Genomic DNA, 11,948 nt, shown 5'->3' with positions numbered 1-11,948 from the left:
TTACTCTGGGGGTGGAATAGTGATTTTGGAGAAGTGTAAAAACCTATCTGAAGTCTCTAGGTCTACCAGAAAGGGACTGAATGTTAAAGTTGCAGGAAAGGTACTTATTCAGTCTAAGGAAAGTTCTATACATTTTTGGCACCATTCCGAATTGCCTAAACTACTAGTGTTATTTCCTGATTAACCAAAAAGTAGTTGCCAAAGGTATAGAATCCAGTATCCAAAAAGAGTAGACATATAGAGAGGAATTTCACATTATCAATGATTTTGTGATTAAGGAAGAGTAATGGTGGAGAAAAGGTTGTGTTTAATTCAACCTTTCAGATCCTATTACGAGGAGTTTACTACTACTACACTTGATTTGTATATCAAGGTGTTGAGATTATTTGAAATGCACTTTTTGTTTTATATTAGTGCAAGTGGGAGTTTGTTGGGTTTTATGCCCTAAATAAAAAGTCATTTCAATATAATCAGATATACTTATTAATATAGATCAGAAATAACATTTAATGTTGCATGGTTCGCATGATTTATTTCATGATTATATGTACATAATGTATGAATTCATCTGAAACCCTTTTCACAGACTTGATCTTGATTATTGTGTTGTCAACATATTGGAAAGTAAACATGACTATGTGAATAAAGTTTCCTAGATTTATCAGACACAGGGTTTTACTGATATGATAATCTACAACAGAGTTTACTTGCATTTGGAGAAATGCTATGTTCTTTCCAAAGCATTGGTTAAAGTAAAGCTCAGGTTGGATGCATGGAGTATGCATCGGAAGGGACCGATATTGAACTTTGACTTAGATTTATTAAACTTACTGTAATATCTATTCAAGTCAATATCGCCTAGTTGATCCTAGATCAAATGATCTCAATCCTGTTATTATTAGGCTCAATCTCAAGAGGCTATTCGTGTTCTTTGATTTGTTAGTTAAGCCTACTTTTAGGTCAGGGTGATACGTACATTTTGGAAACACGGTAGTGCAATTGAGTGGGAGCGCTAACATAAACATGGAATCTATAGCTTCTATCTGACGAATAGTAAGTAAAGGATGATCTCCTTCGAGCTTGACCAAACGAAAATAAATGGTGGAGTACTCATTTTACATAAGCTAAAATATCATTTATACGGGGTTAAGTGTTTTAAGGATTTAATACATTGTAGGGTGTAACGGTAATCTAATCCCTTTACAGTGTAAATCATTCATACAAAGGATCATTGATCAAATTAAGATTATAACAATGGATAACTAATGATGTGTCTATATGGTGGGACATATAGAGCATTCTATATACTGAGAGTGCAATTCTAAGTTCTATGCGTGGATTCAACGAAGAATTAATAAGTCAGTGAATTTAGGTTATAAATTCTTGATCTGCTTATTGGAAGCTCGGTTATATAGACCCATGGTCCCCCCACTAGTTGAGATAATATTGCTTGTAAGACTCATATAATTGGTTTTGATTAATCAATTATAATTCTCAAATTAGACTATGTCTATTTGTGAATTTTTAACTAAGTAAGGGCGAAATTGTAAAGAAAGAGTTTTAGGAGCATATTTGTTAATTATGATACTTTGTATGGTTCAATTAATAAATATGATAAATGACGATATTATATAATAATTATTTATAGTTATTGCATAGTTAGAATTGGCATTTGAATGGTTGAATTGGAAAATTGACGTTTTTGAGAAAATCAGATGCAAAAATGATAAAACTGCAAAATTGCAAAAAGTGAGGCCCAAATCCACATTGCTTAGGGTCAGCCACTTTTATAGGGTTTTTCATCTGATATTTTCATTATTTTAATGCCAAATAATTCAAACCTAACCCTAGTGGAATGCTATAAATAGATAGTGAAGGCTTCAGGAAATTTACACTTAACTTTCTACTTTTTCCTTCAGAGAAAAACTTGAGCCTTCTCTCTCTATACCTAGCCGCCACCTTCTTCTCTCTCTTCTTCCTTGAGATTTCGAAACACTTAGTGATTAGAGTAGTGCCCACACACAGCAAGTGATACCTCAATCATAGTGAGGAAGATCGTGAAGAAAGACATTCAACAAGAAGGAGTTTCAGCACTAAAGAAGGAGAGAAAGAGATCCAGGTTCAGATATTGATAATGCTCTGCTACAGAAAGGAATCAAGGGCTAGATATCTGGACGGAAGGAGACATTTAATTCCGCTGCACCCAATGTAAGGTTTCTAATACTTTATATGTGTTTATTTCATAATCGTTTTAGAAGTTCATATTTAGGGTGTTAATCAACATACTTGTGAGTACATCTAAAATCCTGGTAAAATAATTTCCAACAAAGGAGCCATTCCTATGGTACTTTGATAGCTATTATTGTAGGAGAACTCAATCAGAGGCAAATACTTGCTCCATGACCCTCCAAAATCCATGACACAAGCTCGTAATAGGTCTTCAAGTATCTAAATAGTTCGCTCCGATTGCCCATCTGTTTGAGGATGAAAGGCCATGCTGAACTTCAAATTAGTTCCCATGGCCTTTTGCAAACTCACCCAGAACTTCGAGGTAAATTTAGGGTCTCTATCTGAAACGATAGACTTTGGTACCCCATGAAGACGAACAATCTCTTTCACATACAAGTCAGCATACTGATCTACTGTATAGGTTACTTTAACAGGCAAGAAATGTGCTGACTTTGTAAAGTAATCCACTACGACCCAAAGTGAGTCGTACATTCCCGTGGTTCTGGGCAAACCAACCACAAAATCCATCGCAATGTCCTCCCACTTCCATTCTGGAAGTGATAATGGCTGAAGTAATCCTGCAGGTCACTGATGTTCTGCTTTAATTTGCTGGCAGGCTAAGCACTTAGTAACATAATCTACCACATCCGTCTTCATCCCATACCACCAAAAATATGGCTTCAGATCTTGATACATCTTGGTGGTTCCTGGATGCAATGAGTAAGGGGTAGTATGAGCTTCATCCAAAATCTCTTTCTTAAGTTCAGTGTTATCAGGGACACACACTCGTGCTTTAAACAGTAGCATTCCACTGTCAGATATCAAAAAGTCCTTAGCTTTACCTGCTAAGACATCATCTCGAGTCTTAAGCAGTTCAGGATCTTCTAGTTGTACCACTTTAATTCTTTCCAACAAGTTCGACTGAAGTGTTAGATTATGCAATCTCTCAATCACAAATTCAGTGCTTGCCCTAGACATCTCTGAGGCTAACTAAGGAGAAATCATTACTGTATTAAAAATCTGATCAGGTCCTTTCCGACTCAAGGCATCTGCCACAACATTTGCCTTTCCAGGATGATACAGGATTTCACAGTCATAGTCCTTCACTAGCTCTAACCACCTCCTTTGTCTCATATTCAGATCCTTCTGAGTGAAAAAGTATTTGAGACTTTTGTGGTCAGTATAGATCTCACACCGCTCACCATATAAGTAGTGTCGCCAAATTTTTAAGGCAAACACCACTGCCGTAAGCTCCAAATCATGAGTTGGATAGCATTGCTTATAATCTTTCAATTGTCGTGAAGCATAAGCTATGAATTTATCTACCTGCATTAACAAACAGCCCAAACCCTGCCTTGATGCATCACAATACACTACAAATTTCTCTTAATCAGACGGTAAGGCTAAAATAGGAGCTATGATCAGCCGTTGTTTTAGCTCTTGGAAACTCCCATCACACTTACTCGACCATATAAATCGTTGGCTCTTTCTAGTTAACTCGAATAACGGCATTGCAATCTTGGAAAAACCTTCCACAAAATGCCGATAATAACCCGCTAAACCGAGAAAACTTCAAACTTCAGTGACTGTTTTTGGTCTAGGCCAATTCTTCACTACTTCATCTTCTGTGGGTTTACCATAATTCCGTCTTTTCCGACAATATGCCCCAGGAAGGATACTTGTGACAGCCAAAACTCACACTTTTTGAACTTCGCATAGAGTTTATGATCTCTGAGTCGTTGCAGAACCATAGGAAGATATTGTTCATGTTCTGCTTCTAACCGAGAGTACACAAGAATATTTTCGATAAATACAATTACAAAATTATCGAGAAAATCCTTGAATACCCTGTTCAAGAGATCCATATAGGCTGCCGGAGCATTTGTCAACCCGAATGACATAACCAGGAACTCATAATGCCCGTACCTAGTATGAAAGGCTATCTTCGGAATATCTTCTTCTCGGATTCTCAATTGATGATAACCCGATCTCAAATCAATCTTAGAGAATACCGTCTTGCCCTGAAGTTGACCGAACAAATTGTCAATTCTAGGCAAAAGGTATTTGTTTTTAATGGTTAACTTGTTTAACTCTCGATAGTCAATACACATTCGAAGGGTCCCATCTTTCTTCTTTACAAATAGAACTGGAGCTCCCCAAGGAGACACACTTGGTCGGGTGAATACTAAATCCAGCATTCCATGAAGTTGTAATTTCAGTTCTTTTAGTTTTGCAGGTGCCATTCGATAAGGTGCCTTTGAAACAGGTTCTGCCCCAGGAATTAGATCAATGATAAAATCTATCTCCCGTTGAGGTGGTAACCCTGGTAATTCCTCAGGAAACACATCCAAGAATTCCTTAACCACTTTAACCTCTTCAGGTCCAAGTAACACATGTTTACTAGAATCAACTACAACCGCTAAGAATCCTACACACCCACTGCGTAGTAAATCCCTAACTTTCAATGTTGAGATTCTTGGGATACGAGAACATTGAACTGAACCAACAAAAACAAATGGTTCCTCATTCTCTGGTTGGAAAGTTACCATTTTCTGTTTGCAATCAATACTAGGAGAGTATTTGGACAAAAAGTTCATCCCGAGTATAATATCAAACTCGGCCAATGGTAACTCCACAAGATTAGCGCTGAATTCCCTGTCTTCAATTCTAATTAACACCGATCTAACCCACTTTCTTGAAATAATTAGTTCCCCATTAGGCAATAGGGTTCCAAATCCCATCTCAAATACATCACTAGGCCTACCAAGCAGATTAAGGACTCTTGATGATACATATGATCGTGTAGCACCCGAATCAAATAAAACAGTAAAAATAAAACTGTTGATAAGAAGCTGACCTGTGACTACTGAAGGGCTGGCGGCAGCATCTGCCTGAGTGATGGCAAATACACGTGTTGGTGCAGGCTTAACTTTAAGCTTAGGTTCCTCTTTCTTCAATTGGGGACAATCTTTCCTGAGGTGCCCCACCGATCCACATTGAAAACAAGCTCTCCAGTTACAAGTCACAGGATGATGTTTCTTGGAGCGCGGGCACTAAGGATAGGAGTAAGTCTGACGTGCCCCTTTACCCTAGTTTCCTCAAAACCTTTTACCTTGCCCTGAACTCCTCGAAGATGGGAAAATTCTCTTCTTTTTCTCAAAAGTGGAATCACCACTCTCTTTTCCAGAGCCAGAACTAGGGAGAGTAGTGATCCCACCAACACCAGGAGTCTCTCGGGTTTCTTGCAAGAACTTGACTGCTCCTTCAACTCGAAGAGCTTTGTCAGCCATCTCAGCATAAGTTGTGGTGTCATTTGTAGTGATAACCAGATCATGCTTAATCTTGGCATTCAACCCCGCCAAGTACTTCTCTTTTTAACTAAAATCTGTTGGTACAATCCCATAGGCCAATTTAGCCAAGCGATCAAACTTGGTTGTATATTCAGTCACTAACATACCCTCGCCTTGTACCAACTCAACAAACTCTTTCCGCTTTGCACTGTGGGCTGCCTCATTGTAGTATTTAGCATTAAACAAATCTCGGAATTCCTCCTAGGTTATTCTAGCAACATCCTTGGTGAGGGATACCATCTCCCACCACACCAAGGCATCCTCCTGAAATTGAAACGTGGCACATGCCACCCTATCATTCCCGATCACTGTTGGGTTTTATGCCCTAAATAAAACTCATTTCAATATAATCAGATTTACTTATTAATATAGATCAGAAATAACATTTAATGTTGCATGGTTCACATGATTTATTTCATGATTATATGTACATAATGTATAAATTCATCTGAAAACCTTTTCACATACTTGATCCTGTTTATTGTGCCGTCAACACATTGGAAAGTAAACATGACTATGTGAATAAAGTTTCCTAGATTTATCAGACACAGGGTTTTACTGATATGATAATCTACAACAGAGTTTACTTGCATTTGGAGAAGTGCTATGTTCTTTCTAGAGCATTGGTTAAAGTAAAGCTCAGGTTGGATGCATGGAGTATGCATCGGAAGGGACCGATATTGAACTTTGACTTAGATTTATTAAACTTACCGTAATATCTATTCAAGTCAATATCGCCTAGTTGATCCTAGATCAAATGTTCTTAATCCTGTTATGATTAGGCTCAATCTTGAAAGGCTATTCGTGTTCTTTGATTTGTTAGTTAAGCCTACTTTTAGGTCAGGGTGATACGTACATTTTGGGAACACGGTAGTGCAATTGAGTGGGAGCGCTAGCATAAACATGGAATCTATAGCTTCTATCTGGCGAATAGTAAGCAAAGGATGATCTCCTTCGAGCTTGACCAAACAAACATAAATGGTGGAGTACTCATTTCACATAAGCTGAAATATCATTTATACGGGGTCAAGTGTTTTAAGGAATAAATAAATTGTAGGGTGTGACGGTAATTTAATCCCTTTACAGTGTAGATCATTCATATAGAGGATCATTTATCACATTAGGATTATAACAATGGATAACTAATGATGTGTCTATATGGTGGAACATATAGAGCATTCTATATACTGAGAGTGCAATTCTAAGTTCTATGCGTGGATTCAACGAAGAATTAATAAGTTAGTGAATTTTAGTGCTAAATTCTTGATCTACTTATTGGAAGCTCGGTTATATAGACCCATGGTCCCCCCACTAGTTGAGATAATATTGCTTGTAAGACTCATGTAATTGGTTTTGATTAATCAATTATAATTCTCAAATTAGACTATGTCTATTTGTGAAATTTTCACGAAGTAAGGGCGAAATTGTAAAGAAAGAGTTTATAGGGGCATATTTGTTAATTATGATACTTTGTATGGTTCAATTAATAAATATGATAAATGACAATATTATTTAATAATTATTTATAGTTATTAAATAGTTAGAATTGGCATTTAAATGGTTGAATTAGGAAATTGGCATTTTTGAGAAAATCAGATACAAGAGGTGTTAAAATTGCAAAATTGCAAAGCCCAAGGCCCAATCCACTAAGGCATGGCCGGCCACCTATTGTGTGTGTTTTAAATTGATTTTTTCATTATTTTAATGCCATATAATTCAAATCTAACCCTAGTGGAATACTATAAATAGATAGTGAAGGCTTCAGGAAAAACACTTCTTCTGATTCAGAAAAACTGAGCCTCTCTCTCTCCCTATCTTTAGCTACCACTTCTTCTTTCTTCTTCCTTTGAATTTCGAAATCCTTAGTGATTAGAGTAGTGCCCACACACATCAAGTGATACCTCAATCATAGTGAGGAAGATCGTGAAGAAAGACATTCAGCAAAGGAGATTCAGCATCAAGGATTCAGAGAAAGAGATCCAGGTTCAGATATTTATAATGCTCTGCTACAGAAAGGAATCAAGGGCTAGATATCTGAACGGAAGGAGTCATTATATTTCGCTGCACCCAATGTAAGGTTTCTTAAACTTTATATGTGTTTAATTTATCGTTTTAGAAAGTTCATATTTAGGATGTTAATAAACATACTTGTGAGTAGATCTAAGATCTTGGTAAAATAATTTCCAACAACCACTCCCATGAAATTCAATATTCTTTCAATAACAGTCAGCCACTTTTTAGCCTTAAGTACATTAGGGCCTCCCAGAAACACTGGAGGTGCTTGCTTCCTAAATCTCTCATATAAAGGCTCCATACGGTTACCAGCAACATGCTGCTTTGCTGGCACCACAGGAGCTGCAAGAACCGCAGCAGGCGGTTGCAAGGGAAGCTCAACAGGAGCATCCCGTTGCCCGAGTCTCCGAATCTCATCTTCTTGTTGCGCAATTCTGGCTTGCATCTCAGCAAACCTTTGCTCCCAATCAGCCGGAGCCTGAGGTGGATCCTCTTGGCCACTTCTCAGAGCACGACTGCGGCCTCTACCGCGTCCACGGGGGTTATGGGGATTTCTACCACCCCGGCCACCTCCGGTCTCAACCATTTCACCCTGCCTTCTGACATTTTGTTAGGCGTCCATTATTAGAACTTAGCCTGCGAACCCACAAGGCATGCAGGTTCGATAGTGGTCAAATATTCTTAAGACCGCATCGGTCTTCAGTGAACAACCTGGTGGCTCTGATATCAAACTGTGACGCCCGCATTTGAAAATTTACTAAACTAAAAAAAACTAATTATATTATACTGTAATTAATTAACCATATAGGTCGGGATCTCGAGTTATAAAACATAGTTAAAAATTACATTTACTATTACAAAATCCATTAACCTTTTTCTTTTTTACAAAAGACAGGCAATAACAAAAAGCAACTCAAAATATTGAAAGACCGAATGCCTCCAGGTTTACACTACCGAGATATGTACAATAACTGCCGAGCTCCAGCTCACTATTTCTCCAGCTTAGCTTTTCTTTTACCTACACAAGGTAGCAAACTGATGAGTCAACAGACTCATGCAATACATATATATAGGCAATGCTAGACCGGCTTTATGCTTAAGCCGCCCTGAGCTCAACAACCGAGCTCCCCAAATGGTTAAGAACGTTCTTTAGGGAAGTACGACCACTGTACCAAATGCACTAAAGTAGCAACCTTGTACTCGTGTATGTAGAGCCATTATTGTACTCTCGGGAGTCACTAAGTGTTGTACCATATGAACGACGTACCCCCTGGTACTCGTGTTGGTAACACCGTAACCACACTGATATCCTACACCATATTAACACCCTTAAAATCACATACATATTAGTGTTAGTAGTGCAAACATCCACAACGAGCATCCATTCACATATATGTAATATTTATGCTACCTTACCTCGTTCCGTGCTTGAGTGTGCCGGTCAGCCTGAGTGGAAACGCAGCTCGACGCTTTACAGGGCCCTAAACTATAATATTCAAAACTCGATGAGAGACACGCTAAAACACATATCGAGGATTTAAAATTAAAATTAAGGATAACCCTATCGATAAATAGGATGCTAATACCCTAAATGTAACACCCTAACTATTTTAGGCATATTACGTGATTTTTAAACGTACTGTGCAGCTCGTTGCTAATCAACGAGGTTTATGGAAAAACGTGATTAATTAAAATTTTGCTTTTTCATTAAACTTATAAACCATTTTGCAAAAAGTCTCGGGATCCCAATTTATAAAAATATTTACAAACGTTTTTACTGTTCAACTTTTACATCAAAATAAAGTCGTCTAACGACAGTTACAAAAATTCTGAGCCCTGCTGTCCCGAGGATCGTACGCTCCAGGCCTAACCGCCCCGACATGTACAATCTCATATGCTCGGTCACGGTCCATCAGCTACAGCCTTGCCTTTACCTACACATGAACGTAAACTGTGAGTCGACAGACTCAGTAAGAAAAGCATAATAATATCATACATAAAACTGACTGCCGTGTCCAACACGATGCGAGTCCCGCCATCGCCATGTCCAACATGGTGCCGAGCACTACCGCCATGTCCAACATGGTGCCGAGTTTTGAACGTTCGGGGGACGGTACTGCGACAAGTATCCTCCCGATCGGTCGAGCCGGTCATACTCATTGCTTGGTCATACTCCAGCTGTACCGACGGGATAGGTCAATAGCACCGAACCACCAACCGGTGTCGGCTGATCGGTCGAGCCGGTCATACTCGGCTGGTCATACTCCGGCTGTACCGACGTGACGGGGTTGGGTGGTTCGAAGCCTAAATACATATCTAATGTAATCTAACGGGCTTCCTACATGCACGCTAAACATGTAATCTACATATGCATCTTTGTTATACTAATCTTACCCGGATTCGATTTCGGGTGTCTTGGCCAACCCGACCGGCCGAAGTGAACTACGGCGGATCGGCTCCTAAACCATAAAAATCACAACGCTATAAGTGACACGCTAAATCACTTCCCGGGGACTAAAACTTGAAACTAAAAGTTTCCCTATCGATAAAAAGCATGGCAATACCCCTAAAAACCCAAAAACGAGGAAAACTAGGGTTCGAAAAATCCCAACCCGTGAGCCGGTTGCCCAACCGAATTCGGTTACGGGAAATACGAACCCCCATCCGAATTCCGGATGCTCAACCGGAATTCCGGTTCCTCGCAGGCAGCAACCAAAATTTCCATAACTCGACCAATTTATCCCCAATTGATCCCAAACTTTCCAGACCTGTTCTATATGCCCCAAATGACATTTCCAAGGCATCAAACCTACCCAGAAACCACATACACAAATTTCACCATTGGAGCTCAAGCTTTGAGTTCCAAACTCAAGCTTGAGCAAAACCACTTAAACAAGCAATCCATAGGCTTAATTCAACATAACTAAGCATAAACTAACCTCTGCAAACTAACAAGAACAACAGCAACAACACAGAACATAATCACAACACTTTCCTTCCAAAATTCATACCTTTTACATAAAAACAACAAAGCTTAGCTCAATCTAACTATCATGCTTCAAAACAACCTAAATAGCCTTAATCTAACAAGCATTAACCTCTGAAATAAACCTCAATTCACAGCAGCAAGAATCACATAAAAAACCAACATGCATTTCACATTTTCACACATTTTCTTCAAGAAAAACAAGCAAGAATTAAAGCCAAGAGTTACCTCAATTAAAATCACTATGATCTTGCTAAAAACAACTTGAAATCAACAAGGAAATCCAGCCCTAGCTGCTCCCCAAGCTTGGCCGAACAAGAGAGGAAAGGGGAGAGCCTTGTGTGTGTGTGTTTTGGAATTTCTTGATTTTTTTTTTTTGACTAAGTGTAAAATTGAGAGAAAAAAAGGGATTTAAGTCATATAAATCATTTACTTTCAGCCAACTAAAAATAATCAAATAACTTATAATTTCCATTTAATAAATCACATAAGACAAAACACAAATGGGGCAAAAAGACCATTTTGCCCCTCCACCATAAAATCACATAAATCATACTAAAGGGGTATTTTTGGGACATTCTAAATTCCCGGCCATTCCCGACATTCCCAATGTCTAAAACCCGTCCCCAAAATACTAACGTACTAAGCTATGATTTCTACTGAGCCAAACGCCGCGTTCCAAAATACCGGACACCGGAAATGCGAAATATAAAAACTGCTGATGACATAATTATGCATATCTGAATTTCATAATTAACAATGATAAATTATTTAAATAGCTATAAATAATTTCCTGATTAACATAAATAACTGCTAATTTCCAAATTAACTAAGCGGGCTTTACAACTATTCCCCCCTTAAAAGGATTTCGTCCCCGAAATCTAACCTGAATAACTCTGGATATTGAGCTCGCATATCCGACTCAAGCTCCCAGGTGGCTTCTTCCACCTTACTGTTTCTCCAGAGAACCTTGACCAACGCTATGGTCTTATTCCGAAGGACTTTATCCTTTCTATCCAGGATCTGCACCGTTGTTCCTCATAAGACATATCGGCGAAGTGAAGACTCTCATAACCGAGTATATGAGAGGGGTACGAAACGTATTTTCTCAACATTGAGACATGAAATACGTTGTGCATCGATAAAGCTGGAGGCAATGCTAACCGATATGCCACTTGACCTATCTTCTCGAGAATCTCGAAAGGTCCTGTAAACCTAGGGCATAACTTGCCTCTTTTCCCGAAACGTTTAATCCCCTTCATCGGAGATACTCGCAAAAACACATGGTCCCCTACTCGAAACTCAACATCCCTACGTTTCGGATCTGCGTAACTCTTCTGTCTGCTCTGTGAGGCAAGCATTCTAGCTTT

This window comes from Cannabis sativa, chromosome X (assembly GCF_029168945.1).
Source record: "Cannabis sativa cultivar Pink pepper isolate KNU-18-1 chromosome X, ASM2916894v1, whole genome shotgun sequence".
Taxonomy (NCBI): Eukaryota; Viridiplantae; Streptophyta; class Magnoliopsida; order Rosales; family Cannabaceae; genus Cannabis; species Cannabis sativa.
Note: the sequence above shows the minus strand (reverse complement) of the source record.